We start from the raw sequence: 19,854 nt of genomic DNA, 5'->3' as shown, positions 1-19,854 counted from the left end.
ATAGACTCTAGATCAGGGAGAGTTGAGGTCAAATTCCATCCACAACTGAGCAACCTTGGATGTGTTTCTTGTCTCTGAGGCTCAGGTTCATGATCAGTAAAATGATGATAATGACAGTATGAGCTTCATAAGGTTAAATTAATAAAGTATAGAATAAGTGCTTGATAAATGTTAGCAATTACAATTTCTTATAAATGATGATATTCAGTACAGCTCCCCTCTGTCTTTTCCATAATGAGTGTTAACACTTAAGAGAGCAGCTGGGGAGGCTCCCCTGGTGGCGCAGTGGTTGAGAATCTGCCTGCCAATGCAGGGGACACGGGTTCGAGCCCTGGTCTGGGAAGATCCCACATGCCGCGGAGCAACGGCCTGTGAGCCACAATTACTGAGCCTGCGCATCTGGACCCTGTGCTCCGCAACAAGAGAGGCCACGACAGTGAGAGGCCCGCGCACCGCGATGAAGAGTGGCCCCCGCTTGCCGCAACTAGAGAAAGCCCTTGCACAGAAACGAAGACCCAACACAGCCATAAATTAATTAATTAATTAATTTAAAAAAAAAAGAGAGCAGCTGGGATTAGAGTCTTAGGAAGTTACTAATATGGCATCATGAAGTTACTTGATAGATGAATATTACAAAAATAATTAATAAGGCCACTGGAGCTTAAAGCACAGTTTAGATTTGCAGACAATAAATAAACAAACAGTGTTGCAAGAAGTGTTAAATATGTGTAAAGCTCTTTGTTGAGTAGGGGGGAGTGTGAAGAGGCTCTTAAAATAGAAAAATCCCAGAAATCAAATTATGTACTTTCCTTAAGATCCACCCAATGCAGCACCAATTCTCACTGAATATATTCTTTCAGGAGAATCGTGTTATATCACTACCAATTTAGACTCTGGAGAAGGAAAGGAACTAAAACAAAACACTGTTTTGGGGACCTTCATCAGCATAGGAACACTTAAGGAAAAAAAACCAGTTGAAATATTCTCTGGTCTCCTGTCTCATATCAGAAGGCTAAAATTCATAAAGTTCACTCTATGGATCAATTCAGACTACCTACAGTAGCCACAGGTCTTTAAATACTCGCTAGTTGGCCTTATAATCCACTCACTTTCAAGGTGAAAAATAAAAATCCTTTCAGAAACTTCTATTTTCCTCAAAATTATTTGTAAAATGTTTATGCTATTTTACCTTTTTAAAGTTCAGGAAATATGTTATAATTCAAATATAAAAATCATCCCTCCTGGGCTTCCCTGGTGGCGCAGTGGTTGAGAGTCTGCCTGCCGATGCAGGGGACACGGGTTTGAGCCCTGGCCTGGGAGGATCCCACATGCCGCGGAGCAACTGGGCCCGTGAGCCACAACTACTGAGCCTGCACGTCTGGAGCCTGTGCTCCGCAACGAGAGGCCGCGACAGTGAGAGGCCCGCGCGCCACGATGAAGAGTGGCCCCCGCTCACCACAACTGGAGAAAGCCCTCGCACAGAAACGAAGACCCAACACAGCCAAAAATAAATTAATTAATTAAAAAAAAATCATCCCTCCTTTTATATAAAGTTGATTGGCTTTAAAATACTCAGTTGCTTTTTGTGGAATAATTACTTCTTATTCATTGTTCCTATTAAAAATAATGATCTCCAATATTATTCATCAATTCTAAAGATTAATCCATTAAAAATTTCAAGGAATGTTCAGAATTCAAAATTGCTACATGTATAAAATGGATAACTAATAAGAACCTGCTGTATAAAAAAATAAGTAAAATAAAATAAAAAAACACAAAAAACAAAATTGCTGGTGTTACTCAAACAGAAGTGTTACTTTTGGTCTTTGTCACATTGTGTCATTTGCTAGGTGTCTACAAGGGTTTTGAATCTTCAATGAAATTGTTATTGTTTTAAATACGTTGGTGAACAGATAGTTAAAATATTTTATAACTATTCATATGAAAATGCAAAACATTTCTACTTTTCATTCCCTCACTGTTTAAAAAGACCATACATTTTCTAATCTTCCTCTCTTTATTTCTATGACAAAATGACAGGTACAGAAATGTCTGCAGGGAAAAAACATGCTGATTAGCAAGGGTTCCATGCTATCATTTTAGATTTTTTAAAAAAAGTGATTAGCTCTCTTTTGTTCCTTTACAATAGCCTGTTGATTTTCTTAAATGCTGCAAAGGAATTTAAAGAAAAGAAAAAATCCTAACAACTAATTCACAAGGTGTACAATCAATGCGCTGCTCAGCAAGGATTGTATTTCTATTGTGGTAAAAGAAGGGTGTTGAAGAATGTTGGGGAACTGGAAAAAAAAATGAACAATTTGGTTTGATTGATTTTTGGTTGTATGATAATTTACAGTATGTACCTCCAAGGTTTGCAAATACTCTTTTGGCATTTTAGAGTAATTATCATTGTGAAACTTTCACAACTACACCTTATTTCCAAAGGTAATTAAGGTGACCTAGTTATGCCTGCGTAAGGCTTAGTCTATGAATAATGCAGACCCAGGGGAGACTAACAGGTCACTAACAGCAATCAATCTAACTGATGGAAAAGAGGAAGAATCTTGTAGATGATATTTGCCCTATACAATTATAAGGCTATTTTTAAGATGCTTTATTTCATCACTGATTCCCTACAAACATAGAAATCATTTCCTCTGAACTTTCTTGATCTCATTTCAGGCTTCTTTTAAAATTTGAATTGTTGAGCATGGTAACTCTTTATCATTAGTCATGAAGAGAAATGTGATCCATTTTTCAAAATGAACTTTAATCTTGTTGATTTTCAAAAGCATGTTTAAAGAATTGTTTCTATTTTCATATGATTAACAAATCCTTAGCTGATGCTCTCGTGTCTGTGGATTATTGTTTATTACCATGGCCTTACAAATGCTGTACCACAGAAAAGTGTTGTTTGACCCCAAATTGTTCTTTTCCCTAAGGACAGCCCTGAACCCAAAGTCCTACCTCTCACATCAAAACAGTCAATATTCTGGGAGCTAACTGCTCTTACTGAAAGAGGAAGAGAATCCGGTTTCTTGTAAAACCCACAAAATGCAGCTTCTGTCCTTTTTTTTATTCACAACCTTGAAATTTACTAGAAAAAAATCAATGCATCAGATACGCCACCAAGAGCACAGTCTTGCTCAATATAAAAAGGTCACAAGTGTGTTTATTTAAAGCCTCTCTCAGGTTAATTAACAGACAATTTTTCAGAAAAAGTAAACCAAAAGTCAGCTGAAATATAAAATAGTTCATATAATATGAAGTAGATTTAAGGCCAGAATTTTTTTCCACCTCATACCACTGTGGCTGAGAAGACATGGATAATATAGTTCACATTTTACTTACAAATGAGTTTTTCATTTCTACTTCTGGGAAATACTAACAAATCAAACTCAGTTTCTTAAATAATGTTGTCTGTGCTGCTAGACATTAAAATTCTAATAACTCAAAGTGAAGCATATACAAAAGAAAAATATATGCTATTAAATATGCAAAGCACTTGCATTCACTCTTGAATCATTATTCAATTAATGAATGACTTATTATCATACCATAAATGGGGATGATACTTGTATAGGAGCTCTAGCTGCTTGAGGGTGAATGCCATGTGCGTTTTTCCTGGAGTCCTTAATAAGTGACACACTTGTGTCATGACATTTGAGGTGAAGCAGAAGCCTCTGTCAGATTGGATTCACATGGGCAATCCCCAGTGGCAAAACATCTGATTAACTAGCAAAGCCACTGTCGTTAACAGCTGTATCATGGGAAGCTTGGAAGTATTCAGCCTATTTAGTAACCGAATGTATTATCATAATCACTTTCTCTCTCTGGCACATATCCAGGAGATATTAACTACTACCCAAATAATTTACTATTAAAATGGTTAGGCATAAATGAAACAGTGTATGTATAATTTACATTGGACCATATAGTCCATATGTTCTATTTGACTCCAGTAAAACCTATTTTAGTAATATATACATGGCAGTAACTTCAAGACAAGCTTTGGATGATTTCTTCATCTGTAAGTTTGCTGGGTTGGTTTAGTAAAAATTTCTTAAATTTCTGTAATAAGACCTTGCAGAAGGGTCTATTAATAGTTCTTTTATTCTAAACAAAGTATATTCTCCAACTTGTGAGCACAGATATATGCATTTGAGTGATCTATTAAGGTGTCAGCAGGACGTGCCTTTTCATTATATGCAACTATTTTAATGAGATAATTTTCTAAGTCTCTCACATATTTCTAAACTGTGATTATAAAAAAGAAAAGTACATAAATGAGTTTACTTGATAAAACCTTATCAATTTTGTAACTGATGACCATTTAAAGTAGCTGCAAAAGAAAACTGCCAAACATAAATATGGTGCCTACAGATAAATAAAACCTCATAAAAAAGCAAAGTTGTATCTAAATCTAAGATAAGGAAAAGAATTTAGCCAAATTTTAATTTTACTTTTAACAAAATTTATTTCAGTCCTTAGGCAGGGAAATCAATTTTTTAAATCTATTAATATGGTAAGTTTAAAAATCATTCTTATATCTTGTTCACTATCTTATTTTACTCTACCCATTAACTTGTCATAACCATCCATTATCCTCTGGTACAAAATTTTAATTTAGAATTTAATAAAGAGATTGATGATGCTTTAGTTTACTTGGTTATAAGTAGCATGGGTTTGGAAGGAGCACTCATATTTAAAAATCAAATAAATTATAAAGACAATCTGTCTCAATGACATAAAATAACTTAACAAAATTTTTCAAATATTCATCTACTTCCTAAGTCTCATGGCAGCATTGAATGGAAACAGCAAGGTAACATCAAGTAAAACAAAATGAAGATGTTTAAAGGTATAATACTATTCTGAACTGATAACTCTATTTCATATATGCTGTCTAAATCCAAAGCATGCTATCTAAAACCAGACTGCAACTGCCTAGACTGGTATGAAAAACAGTATGTGCTCACTTGTGTATGCTCCAAGAAGGTAAATGTTATTAAAATGAATGACCAGTTTGTTTAATGGTTTCAAAAAGAAATATTTCATATATATTTGCCTCTTTAAAGAACAGTTTCTAATGACTTACTCTTTGCTTTTACGTCTATAAGTATCTTGTATTTTCTCTAAATTCAGATTTTCAAGAAGGAATTACAGTCAAAACAAATGTTATCCTTAGAATATTAAAGAACATACTTTAAAAGCAACAAATAGAGATAGCATCAGCAATTAGTGATAACTATCACAATTCAATTAATGTTATATTTTATTGTCTGCCTTTGTAGGGAAAGTGTTCTCTTGATTAAACGTACAGAATGCTCTTCAGAACTGTTCAGAGTCTCTCCAGAGGACAGACTAATTACCAACTGTTAAAATTAAGAATACGCTTGGGATGGAAAAATAGGACTTCAATTTACAGTAATAATTTTGGGATGGAGTTATTCCAGCAGTAAATTTTCACAGCTGCTCAAAGTGTGATGACACCCATGAAAAAGCCATGATAATAAAATAAATACAATTATAATTTTCCAGTAGATCTTGAGATACTTTGCCAAGAAATGTAAAATGTTTAGTACATTTTCATAATTTACAAACTGAGACTTATACCTTATGTTTGCATAGGGGTTTGGAGTTATACAGTGTTTTTAAATATGACATGAGTACAGTTTTTGACAACTGAACAATGCTCTCTGCTGAATATTATTCATAAAATATTTCTTATTTTGAATTACTGATGGCCAAACCAAATAACCCCCAAATTGGTCAAGCATAAACGTATTCTTATCTCAGATAGTTTATATTTCTGATGGGTTGAATGATCTTACCAATACCACCACCACCATCATCCCATCCCCAGGATTTATGCTTCAGTTAGCTGAAGGATTCCCAGTTGTCCAAACATCTGTTTCTGCAAAGACAGACTTATAGAAAGTAAGAGTGTTCAGTTACTTGGCACAAAGTTAGTATGTTTCCTGCCTCTGAGTCTCCTGCCAAACCCAACCGTCCACAGATTATTTATATGAATTAAAAGCTTTCAGATATGATCTCACTCTTCATTTGTTAGGGCAGAGGAATTTTTCTCTCTCCATGCCTGTGTAAATTCAATCTGGTCATCCCAATGTAGGATGACTTCTCTATCTACAAAGGAAAAGACCAATCTCATTTCACCACTTGATTCAATGTGTTCGTGTACAATAGAAGTACTTCCACTGATTTAGCAGTTTAGTTTACCAAGCACTTGCACTTGTACCATCACTTTGCACCCTCACCAGACCCTGTAACATAGTTACCTACATCTTTTTTCTAGACTGAGAATAAGATTTAAATGTGAATCTTCTTTTTCAAAAGTGCTCATATTTTTATTTATCATATTTGGTTATTTTAAATTGCAATGATATTAGGTTTTATTAGAAGTTTCTTTCTCCTTTTCTTTTCTTTATGACTCAGAACTATTTGCTTTTACTGCTGCCTCTATTGTTGTTCAGCGGCTACGTGCTGCTTATACACTGTCATAGATCAATAATGTTATAACCAAATTGAGCCTGAAGAAACTGAAATAAATTTATGCTTGAAAACTGCTTATTAAATCACTGTGTAGTATACAGAAAAAAAAATAAAACTTCTAAGAAGGATTTGTAATTTACTTCAGTCTCAATGTAGCAGTAATTTATATTGACAATCTATTTTGCATGGATTTTGACCACTACTAGGGGAAACTACTAAGATACCACCAAAATACATAGAAAAAATGTTTTTATATATAGTGGGCACTGATGAAATAAAAACATCATTACTAAATTATCTATAACTCTCTTTAGAATCCTTTTTCCCAACTCCTTCTAATCACATGTCCATATTCTTTGCATTCTGTACTCCCTTTTTTCACCTTAACATCCCTGTTATAAAGATGGGTCCACCCATCTATTCATGGCTCTTTTTCCTTTAACTTGACAAAATGCTCATTTTAACTATTATCTCCCACAGGTACAAAGAAGCTAAGATACAAGTCCAATTAGGAGATATGTTCCAGTGCAAATAGGAACAGATTTGATTCCTTTAATCCACTAGATTTCTGTAGATTTCCTGTTAAATTGCTTATTCATTCATATATTTATTTCATTTTATTTGCTCTGTGTCTGTTTCTGAGTACTTTTTCACCTCTGCACTCCTTTATAGCATCTAGGGAAACATTATGTGCTTCCCAGAGGAAAGCACATGTTTCTATTTTTCCTATGCCCATTTATGCTTTGTGCAAAGCATAGTGTCAATGTCTCTCTTGGCCATTACTCACCATACTGGGAAGAGAAAGACTGGGCAAAGAATCAGATGGTCATCAAGGCTGGAGAATGTGCTATGACTTGAAATATCTTTCAAAAAAAACAATTTAACTATAAAAGCTCACAAAGACACAAGTTGCTAATTATTTAAATGTTTTACAAGACTGTATGTTGTATAATCTAAGATAATAATATATTCCTACAATGACTAAAGGAATCGCTCCTACTCTATTCACCACTTTTGACAAAAAAAAAAAAAAAAAAAAGGCTTCAGCAAAACTTCTACCTGCACCTTCACAGTCAGGAAATAAGTCTCCTTTTGACGTATCCCTATTAAATATAATGATAATAATTAAATCTTAAAGAAGGGAAAAGTACTTCTAATATGTCATTCCAGCCGATATTTTTCATTTTTACTTTATAATTGGCATTTTATAGGAAGAGAATCAATTTGAATTGATGTCACTGCCAGTAGCTTTAGTCTCAATCACTTTTTTACCAATAACGTCCCTTGCTCAACGCACCTCTAAACCAGACTGACAACAAAGTATCTTGACAAGTTAAATATCCTTTCATCCTTTTCTCCAAAATGGAAGTCAGTAGGAAACATAGAAATGAAAACACATGCCTAACACAAAGTTATCAGATGCTATTTAAAGTCCCTGCTACTAAAGCTCCAGTGTGGTGCAGGGAAACCGTGCTCCAGTGACACCAGAAGTCTGAGGTTGGAACTTCAGCTGTGCCAGACATGAGCTGTGTGAGAGTTTCCACCTCTGCCGCTTACTTCACAGGTTCGTTAGAAGGACTAGTTGAGATCCCAATTTGGGAAGGTGCCCAGCACAATTACAAAACCTCATTAAATATTAGTTTCACAGTATATTTTTTAAAATAATTTTCACATACATTACCTCCTTTGATACTTGCAATCACTCCAACACTGACTGTGTTCTATTGATTAAAAATGTTAGGATTTTTAAGGAATATAATTGCACTATTTGCTCCAAAAAAATTTTCAACAGGCTATAGATGATCTTGATGGGAAGAAATCCAACTGTTTAGGCAACAAGTATGGCATAACGAGGTAGTCAATCTAGGAACAGGGAAGTCATTTGGAGAGTTAGAGAGAATACGATCATAGGAAACCAAAACAACATCAAAAGATCCAAGCTGGTCTGCTTCAGGAAAGTCGGTTGGAAAAATAGTAGGGCCATCAGGGCTAGTTCTTATTTATCACATGTATATCCACAGTCACTTGACATGGTATCTTGTGCATAGTAGGAATTAAATGCATAGTGAATGAATGAATTAATCAGTGAATATAAAGATATTCTATATCCCCTATTAGCTGTTCAATATAAGATCAAAGGAGTCATTCAATCTGTTTTTACTTATGAATGAAAGAATGAATGAACAAATAAATGAATGAATGACATTTTGGGAATCTCTATGTGGCTACTAAATAAGTAAAATCAAAAAGCTTCATGGGGAAATAAATTATTTACTGGAAAGCCTTTTATTTGCACATTTATTTTAATGAACATGAACTTTTGCTTAACATTAATTTTGATTGTTGACTATAATTAAGCAGCTATTTAGCAGTGTGCTCAGTGTGCTCTGATCTTTAAATAGAACAACCTTAGTGATGTACTGGTTCAACCAATAAATAAAGACAAATAAATATCAGATTGTCATCCTCTAATAGGCCTATAGTAAAAATTCAATTTAGATATATAAAAATAAGAACACCACAAGAAACCAAAAAGGAGATTGTGAAAAAAAATGAGAGGTTATTACCTAGATCCTTCAGGAAACTAAATGCTTAAATGCATTTAATTCATAATCAGGTTCCAAAGGGAAAAGCAAAAAGAAAACAAAAAAGCACATTTCCGAAGGACATACATGATAAAACTGATTTATTTCCACATAGTTAAAATAAATGTTTAAATTCATTTCCATCTTATAGTAACATAGAAATCAATCAAATCAAGATACAGTGATGATAGGAACAAAATGTTTCATGGAAAATATAATATTTTCATCAAAGTGTTCAACACAAGGTTGAAATACCCAATGATTGTCTTGATAATAATCAGGTTTAGAGCTTTCATGGAAAGGTTTTAGGGTCAGACAAAGCTTGCTGTTATGGGGAAGCCTACTATATAACCTGGCACACTGGAGACACTTAACAATATAATTATTTCCTTTCTCTTTGAATTGACCACACTCATCCTTTTAAAACACAGTCATCTCCCCACACTGCCATCTAACATCAGTTCAGCAAGAACTCCTTCTTGCCTTAATTGCAGTAAACTCTGCAGTTTCACCTTCCGCATCTTGATTAATTAGAAAAGAAGTAGCAAATTTTCAAGGTGATAAATTACTATGTTTAAAAATTATGTGACTATTCCCCCAAAGAACGTTGCATAGAATAATATCCCCCAAAAGTTCTCTAAAATAGGGTTCTATGAATAAGTACATTTGAAAAATTCTACATCCTCTTTCTTACAGATTCACAGTATACATTATAATACTAAGGAAAAGGGGGAAGGAGCAAGAGTAAGTGGAGAGAGCCATCAAATCAAATCATGAGGCATGCCTACAACTATGAGAGGAGAGAAGGAAGGAAGGACGATTGGGTAGGAAAAGTCTCAGATGGCAGTACAGTTCTGGGAACTGTCATAGGCCCCAAAGCAAAGATTGCCCATTACAGGACTCCTGCCTTGTACAGTAATGGCCTGATTCTAATTACCCCATCATTCGTAGTCATTGGCTGAGAGTAGCTTGGGATAAGTGTAGACTTGTAAGAAATCCACAGTGTATCCAAACATGCAGCAGTTGAAAGATGTCAGCCAATTATGCTCCCCACAGTGGGTTCTCTTGAAGAGCACTCCAACGGCCATGCGACTGGATTTGTTACAAAGTTGTTGGTTGAGCTGAAATAATGAAGCAAACCAGAGATGAGGACAGCAGGAAGCTACCAACACCCTCAGGAGTCAAGAGAAGCAGTGGTTTTAGTAGAGACCAGCAGCTGGGGCCACGAGACACAATCTAGGACCAGGTTCTGGTCTGGTGAGAGCTGATATGGTGGAGGGAAGGACTGCCTGATGAAAGCTGGGTTCACAGCAGAGACTTCAGTCGCTCTCAGAGACATCTACCAAAGCAGAGGAGAGAGGAGCCTTCTCCCTTCCTTCCTTCTTCTTGTCTCCTTCCAATACCTCTCATGGCACAAACTTAAATGTAAACTATTGGCAAGGGACACTGAGGATATTGCAGAGTCAGAGCCCTGCAGTACAGAGCAGATCAGGGAACTGTCAGCAATGGATTTGGGAGGGAACCAGCCCAGGATTGGCACAGCAAATCATGGGATTAAAAAATCTTGGACTTATGCTGAATTAACAGACAAATTAGTACAATGATCGTCAAAATAATCAAGTGCCTACAAGTTACTTAGGCCACTTTACTGGGAAGATAAAATGTGTTTTTATGAAAGACACCCTCAATTTAAAATCATATTTTCAATCAGTAATGAAGAAGCAATAGGTGTAATACTTTTAATATTAGATATTCTTTTTTTTTTACTGCATAAGAAATAAGCACGCTAATAAGAATTTTATTCACAAAAACATGTTGACGGTAGTTTGGTAGTTTGGAAAGCACAGATCAAATGTGGTTTCACAGTTGGTTGATTTAGACGTGAACTTAAAATGTATATTAATGAAAATGTTGAAAATAGAACATGACTGAGAGCTGCAGGTTTGGAATGGATTGAATAGAAGATGTGTCAAAAGGTAGGCACCATTTAAAAAAATTCAATAACATAAAGCCCTTTAATTCAGAATTCATGCCTTATTGTTGCATATTTGGTATATTTTAAAATGATGTATTGCCACAGGTAGCATGGTTCCCTCTGCTCCCAGAAAGAAAAGCCTCAAACACATCGCAAATAATGGGGTTTTATCAAGGACTTGCTTACCACATCATTACCCCTCCCAAATAAAATGAATACCACACTCAAAAGGCTTGAAATCTGGCCCAAAGATGAGCAAATTTCTCCTTCTCCTCTGTTCTGATTCTTCTCCCAGCCAAGCTCAGAATATTTGCATAAAAGGTAGAGAAACAGTGCATCTGTCCAGAGCTAGCTTACTATTCAGCTGTTAGACCAGTGCCTGCCTGCCTCAGAATGAGAGAGGGTGAGACATAGTGAACTAGGAGGGACAGATGCCCAGCATGCCAGCTTTGTGAGGTGCTAAAAATACTACACTGGAAATGATGAGGCAGAGGATAAAAGACTATCCAGGTGTCGGCGCCTTGGGGGTGCTCAGAGCAGCCCTGGTGTTAATGTCCACTACCCCCATCACAGGGCTATAATTGAGTGCTTTAGACAAGATTACAGGGTTATCTCTTGTGGGAAAGGCACAGTGTCCTCCCCCTGTGTGTGCACCTCTTTCAATTTCGCCATTGGGCAACTAAAACCTGAGATGATGGGGTGATGTTTTAATATGTCCCTTTGTAAAGGTCCATTGTTAAACACTGGCTTGGAAATAAAAATGGAGGGAAAAAGATAATTTGCTGTGCTTGTTCAGTTTAAAACAGGCAAAGTTATTTTATGTAGTGAGAACACTGTATCCTGATCTCTGGTGATATGCTATTTAACTATCAGTAAGTCACCCACCTCTACTTTGATGGCTGAGCCTGAGTGAGGAGAACTTTGATGGAGACAGATGCAATTTTAAGAGCAGTATTATATACTGCTGCCCACCTGCTTATAGCCAATAAGCATCAAAATAGAGACTGAGAAAAGCTTCTTTCTTCCTTTCTTTTTTTTTTTCTTTTTATAAGAACCATAAACGTAACAAGAGATAAGGTTAAGGACAATAAAAGTGTTACTGCAAATGTTTCAGCAGTTATTTATAGAAATGAGAATTGGGAAGACCACAGGAGCACACAGAGCAAACACACTGATGGAAGACCTGGGTTCCAGGACCTACTCTGAACCTCCTTGGGACATTTACTAAAATGAAGTATGATAAACTTTAAAAATGAACCACTCAAAGCCCCAGACAGGAATAAAAGAAATGTTTGGTAAAGAAGCTTCACTGGTTGTGACCTTCTGTTGAGATCACTCAAAGCATACACACCACAGCGGAAAATAAATGATAGACAGCAAATTGGCAGGCGAATCCCAGAGGACTAAACAACGTAATGTCATGTAGTTTGTAAAGGCATGGATATTTGTCGCCACAGCCTGCGTGAAGGACACACACTGTGCAAACTTTTATTAATGTGTTCCATTACTTTGGAGTTTGTCACTTCTTCTCCCACATCCATTATGTAAAACAGCCTGGCATTTGGCACGTTGCTTAATAAGGGTTGCAGTCAGCTATGCAAATGCTTAATTATTATGACACGCACCTACACATTATAGCTTCCTTTCCGAATTTTCTCCCACGTTAAAATTATTTAAACTTACCCTTTGCTCCACACCTCTATGAAGAAACCTGGTCTGGTAATATCCAGGAGATAATTGTTTTTACATGTAGGAATTCAGAGGCTATCCTGCTCAGGTGAGGGCCATCATGGGTTTTCTGAAGTTAGCAGTGAGAAGAGTGGCTATCAATTATTTATTGAGTACATTTATCACAGTCTACACAATAAAGCTATTCTTAATCATAAGTGATTTTTAAAAAAAAAATCTGATCATAATTTTTGAGAGTGATATTTTTGTTACTTCTTTAAAAGCAGATAAATAATTGACGACAAATATTCTTTAATATTATGAAATTGTAAGTGATAAAGACAGTAAAGACACACATTTTAAATACACATATTCATCGTAGAAAGAGCATATTGATAACAATATGGAACCATGGTTAATATATCGTTTTTTTAAAAAAAACAATCTTTAGATTAATGTGAAGCAACAAAACATACAAAAAAATTAACTATTAATTAGTTTAATCAAAAATATTTTTACTATTCATTAGTTTATTTAATTTACTTTTACCTGATCATGTCATAATATATGATTTGTAGTGGCTTTACAAGAAGTTTGATTTTGCATTTAAAATAAATGAAATGGGACAAAAAGGAAAATAAGTCTAGAAAAAGTACAGTATATCTAGGGGTGAGATTAGGGCACGTAATTTCTTACTAAAAAGTGAGTTATAACTTTCTGAGCTTTCTGGAGGCTAACTCATATGGGAAACTCAATCACCCATGATTCTTAGTGCCTATAAAATAAAAGTAAACTATCTGGTCAAGAATATGTATTCTTATACTTGAGAGGAAAAGTCCTCGTGTTTCTTTATAACAACATCACTTTGTTTGGTGAACAACCCATTCATCACCATACTTAACGTCAACAATAAAAGTCACCAATAAGTTGCTTAGTGATGTTTCTGGTAAATGCAATGAGGCCCTATTACATAATCTCTAAATGAAGTTCAGTCGGTTTTTCTATGATGCTCTAAAATTATGCAGTTTCTGTACTCTGGGCTCTGATTTTTCTGACTCAGTCCAGGAAAGGTATTTTAGACCCTTTTTAAAGTATTATATTGAATTCACATTTAAAAAAATTTACCTGGTATTGACATCCATAGTTGATACATGAAAATTGAAGTCAGGAAATGAAGAGTTCCTGTATTGACTATTCTACACTTCTGGGGAGATGGGATTCTGAACACTCCAGATAAAAACTGTGTGTCTACTTTAGGAAATGGGTAATGCAAGGCCCACTAACATTTGGTAGCCAAGTCCCCAAGAATACATTGCATTTAAAAGTCCTCATTCTGTCCGTATACATAGTTTTCATTCCTGATAGATTTCAGATATCACCAATCTGATGTGACTAGACAGAATTTAGTGCACAATTCTTTCTACCAAAACCACCCAGAGGAGGTATATTAGTATTCCTAAGTCATTTTATCAATAATCTCATAAGTAATTTTTAATCTATATAATTCTATAGTACCTTTTCCCAATTTTCATATAATATAAAATATCTTGGTGAGCTTTTTATCAATAAATATGTGTAACCCACTCATGTCCATTTCCAGGACTTTCTGAATTGATATCTCCAGAAGCCAAACCTTTAACAAACCTGGTGATGCTGATGTACACCAAAGTCTGAGAATTATTTGTCTAAGGTGGGATTTTTCCGTTGAAAATTTTCCATGAAGTTCTAAAATTTAGCCTTATATATGAATTTATTTAGAGGTTTTTTTTCCTACAGTACAGCGATGTTTGTTATTTAGGGGGTGTTGTTAAAAAATATGAAGCTCTTCCCCAGATACTTAAGCCAAATATGTAAGTTGGAGCCAAGGTATCTGCATGTTTTCTTTTTGGATAAGTCTTATGCATACTGATATTAAAGTACCATTACCATAATAGATAGCACTAAGCAAGAGATTTAAAAGAAATAAAATTCAAGTATTATGTAAAGTCGCAGTTACATTTGTCTCTTAAGATTTACCATAGACTGATTATATTTGCTCACGCATTGTGAACTCTGATTGTCTGTTAATAAATATACATTTTAAAAAGTAAAAAAAACTAAAACTATTTTCCAAACTGCACAGTAATGGTATTGATGAGTAGGTAAAATCATGTATGTATCCATTAATCAGAGGTAACTCTTATCAACCGTCTATATATCCTCTTCAATTTGGAAAAAAACTGTTCTAACAAAGGAGGCAATATCAAAAAGTTAGTTATGGAAAGTTCTCAGACTGTGGAGCCAGACATATGTCCTTTCAATCCTGGTTCTACCACTAGCTAGCTTTATGATCTTGAACAATTTATTTAACTTCTCTGAAAATGAACACCCCCATGAATGAAACAGCCATAATAAAGTTGTGAATGTGAAGATTAAATGATACCTTGTACACCTTTAATAAATGTTACTTCCTTTCACCTTTGCTTTTTGTCTAATTATGCTGTTTAAAAACTGTATTCCCACAGAATTCATTATACCATCTGAGTTTCTGTCTCTGCTTTCTTCAGTGGTTAGTCAGGATAGAAGATAAACTACCTGTGCTCTTTCATAGAGAGTAGGAAGACTGTAGTGTCATGGAAAGAATGGGATCTTTGGAGTTTGATCTGAGTGTGAAGTTTGACTCTCCTATTTGCTCAGCTTGACTTGGGGCCCATTTCAGCTTCAGTATCTAATCTGTAAAATTATTACCTCTTGGAATTTTATGGGGAATAAATTAAATACCAAGGTAAATGCCTGGCACTGAGAAAGAGCACAATAAATGCCAGCATTCTGCGTGTTTGGTGGAGAGACCCTGTATACTCCCATCACCCACTTTAGACAGAAAGTCAACACATGCCATTAGAGAATTCAGTTGGAACTGTCATCAAATTTTAAAAGTTTATTTGACATAATATTAAAGGAAAAATTCTCTTATAAGGCATTGCTGTCCATTGGATAAAACACCTTTATGAACTTGTGAGCATTATTAGATCTTTCAAGGATGAAAGGAATACCCAAAGTAATTAGCAATTATTATTTCACAACAAATCATAGTTGTCTACTCACTGAAGTATTGCACTGGGATTCAGCAGACCTGAATTCTATTCCCACTTCTGCTATTCTCTAGTTTAATGACATTGGAAAGTCACTTCACCTTTCTGTGTCAGAGAAAACTTATAATTAACTTTCATTGATGTATAAGCTTTTTGCTGCAGCAACTGGATAACTAGAATTATATTTCCTATCAGAATGGAAAATCCTAAATATTTCCTAAAGATTATTTACTATGGACTAAATTTTTATTTTTTTTATTTTAATTTTGTTGATGAAATGATGAATCTATATATATTTTTGAGTAATTTTGCATTTGAGCTTTTATTGTATATCCAAACATGGCAACTAAAATAAGCTCTCTCTATACGAAAGTGATATTTATTGAAACTTTCTCCTATAAATCAGCAAGAAGACAACTAACATACCCCTATACTAAAATAGGAAGAGCAGTTGAGTGGCCCATACAAAAATGGGCAATAGCACAATAACATAAAAAATATTCAACCTCATTAAAAGCAAAAAAAATTCACATTAAAGCAACAATGACTTTTACATTTTTGCTGACTAGATTTTTAAATATTTGTTAACACCTACAATTTTATAGGATAAATTAGGAAATAAATATCGAAACTTTCATAAATATTCATACTCTTACGCTGTGTCTTTTTATTTTTTAAAATTTAGGGCTTCCCTGGTGGCGCAGTGGTTGAGAGTCCGCCTGCCAGTGCAGTAGACACGGGTTCGAGCCCTGGTCTGGGAAGATCCCACGTGCCGCGGGGCAGCTGTGCCCGTGAGCCACAACTACTGAGCCTGCGCGTCTGGAGCCTGTGCTCCGCAACAAGAGAGGCTGCGACAGTGAGAGGCCCGCGCACCGCGATGAAGAGTGGCCCCCGCTTGCCGCAACTGGAGAGAGCCCTCGCACAGAAACGAAGACCCAACACAGCCAAAAATAAATAAATAAATAAATAAAATTTTAAAAATAGAAAATTTAAATTAAGTATAAACTCAGAGATACACAAAATATTCCTATGTAAGGATATTCATAGCACTATTATGTATAAAGCTGAAAAACGTTAAAAAATAGATGTCCAATAAAAGGGTTATTTATGGTTAAATAAAACATGTTTTATCTTAGCAATAAAAATATTATACAGTCATTAGAACTGAGATTTTCAAAGAACAGTTTCAGAATTGATAAAAAGGATGACAGTTAAGGGTTGAATTTTGTCCTCCCTCCAAAAAGATACGTTGGAGTCCTAACCCTTAGAATCTCAGAGCATGACCTTATTTAGAGATCAGGTCTTTGCAGAGATAACCAAGTTAAAATGAGTTCATAAGGGCAGGCACTAATCCAATATTATTGGTGTTCTTATAGAAAGGGGAGATTTGGACACAGAGACATGCACACAGTGAGAATGTCATGTGAGCACAAAGGCAGAGACCAGGATTATGCATCTACAAGAAAAGCAATGCTAAAGATTGCCTGCCAGAAAAACCACCAAAAGCAAGGGAGAGGCATGGAAAGATCCTCCCTCACAGTCTTCACAGCCCTCAGAAGGAACCAGTCCTGCCAACACCTTGATTTCAAACTTCTAGCCTCCAGAGCTTGAGACAATAAGTTTCTGCTGTTTAAGCCACAGTTTGTGATACGTTGCTATGGCAGCTTTAGCAAACCAATACAACTACAATATAATATGTGGTAGAAAATCTACACAGGCAAAAGTCCAGACAGACTTATATAAATTTTGAACAGTATACAAGCAGAGAAAATGACAGCAAAGGAACACTTAAAATTATGTGACTATCTCTAGATTGTAGGATTATATCTCTTTTTAAATTTGGGAACACATACTTTCATAAAGACAAAATATTTTTCAATTTAAGCATAAGCATTATTCCAAAATGTGATTGTATTCACAAGTCCTACAATTCACCATTCTGTTTAGGATTGGATTTTGCTAATATTTTGGTAGTGGTGGTGGTGATAGTAAAGTTATGGAATGTCCCAGAGAAAAGTGCTTTCTTCTGACTCCAGGAAGTTGGTTGGCCCAGCCTCACTGAGGAGAGAAGTAGCCCCAGCCAGCTTTTTTCTGACCACACCTACATGGAGAGAGCAAATTGTGAGGACAATAAGATGCGTCAGTTGTCCTTACGTTGTTCAAACTATTGGGTGACCTGCCTGCCATCAGCATGTGTGTTTCCCTCTCTCCACACTTTGTATATTTTATTATCTTTCTGTCTGTGTCCTTCCACCTAATTTGAAATTCTGGATGCTGGCCTCCTCTTGCAACTGTACTCAGCCTCTGCCTGTGCTCTCCTTCATGATGTAGATCCCCAGAGTTCTTGGTCTAATTCCTTATCTTCTCAGTCTCTTCATTCATTTGAAAATTTAATTGCTGACCATGATTTTGTCCTGAGGATTCACAGCACCTACAAAATCTTCTATCGGTATTCCTCAAACTCTTTGTAATGAAGGATGATTTTTCCCCCAATCCACTGAAGATTAATAGTTCTGTAATATATTTTAAAATAAAATAATGAAAGCATAAAATTAAAAAATAAGAGATTACAAACTGAACTAATAATGTTCTATTGAAAACTAAAACTTCTATAATATACATTAAAATAAATTACTAAATAAATGAAATTTAAAAGTAAAGACAAAATTTCAAATTTATTCTTTTATTATTAGCTTTAACAAACACAGAATTATTCTGCAAATTGCTATAAACGTTTCTAAGTGCCTACTCTCAATTTCCATACTTAGTTTACAATGTGACTGATAGTTGCGGGCCAGCACCTGACCACAGATCACCTGAGCACTTACTTCACAGCTCTCCTGTTCCATATAGTCAGTTCTTCTTCTTACTTTAAAATGTTATCCAAGGTTATAAAGTCAAGATTTAAAACAAAACAATAACCAGTATTGATTAACCACTTTGCACATCCATCCTTCTCTGCCTTTTTCTTATTTCATATATTAAGAGCACAGCTATAGTGCAAACAGTTAACTCAGTGCTAATATCTAGCTGTTCAAAATTGATGATAATTTAGAATTTGGAATTCTTACTCTTTAAAATTAGTTTCACAACTTTTCAAGTCGATTCAGTTAACAGGACCAAATAACTATTGATGATAATCATAAAAGTAGTGGTTGTATGCATTACAAGGGTTTTGGTATGAAAGGCTGGCCTCACATCTAAGTTTCCAGTATTTGTTAGCTGCTTGAATATGAGCAAACTACTCAGCATCACTGACTCTTGGTTTCCTAGTTATAAAAATAGGAAAATAACACCTACATCAGAGAGTTAGTAATTAGATATGTGCGTGATATAAGGGTTTCACATCCGCCTTACTGGTGTAACCTATCAACCACATCATGTCAAGTCTATATGTCCATGAAAAGCCCTCCCAGGCTGTTGTCTGGGGCCCTGCATTCATTTCTGGGGCTAAGTGAGGTTAAAGACACTTCAAGAGCTAGTGGTATTCGAGACAATCAAAAGAGCTAAAAAAACTACTGTCCTTCATATCAAATCTTGTAGGTAGTATGTACTATACAAATGGATCTTTAAAAAGGTGTCCATAATTAATTGAGTGAAAAGTAGATTTAAAAACTGTTGTGTTGTATGATCCCATTCCTGTGGAAATAGATATACATTGAAGTATTTACCTATAAAGAGATTTCTTTAAATTGCTAGAGACTTAATGACTGTCTTATATTTATTGGATGAACATACTTCATTAATAACCCTTACTGAGATAGGCTTGTTTATCAGTAAAATAGCACAGGCTAGGAGTAGAGAGTAAAATGGATATAATACAAATTGCGCCTCACATGGAGATACTCATGTATCATTAATAACTATAAAGTACATTGAAGATACAAAGTTCTGGGTAAATGATAAGAATTTGTATCAGGTATTGGTCACAGACAGAAGCAGAATAATGTGTTTGATAAATGAAAGACTTAATATAACCTGGCCAAGCCTTAATCCCTACTAACATCTCACCTACATGTAAGATGATAGGGAATTCAAAACA

This window comes from Balaenoptera acutorostrata, chromosome 8 (assembly GCF_949987535.1).
Source record: "Balaenoptera acutorostrata chromosome 8, mBalAcu1.1, whole genome shotgun sequence".
Classification (NCBI taxonomy): Eukaryota; Metazoa; Chordata; class Mammalia; order Artiodactyla; family Balaenopteridae; genus Balaenoptera; species Balaenoptera acutorostrata.
This window is presented reverse-complemented; position numbering follows the sequence as displayed.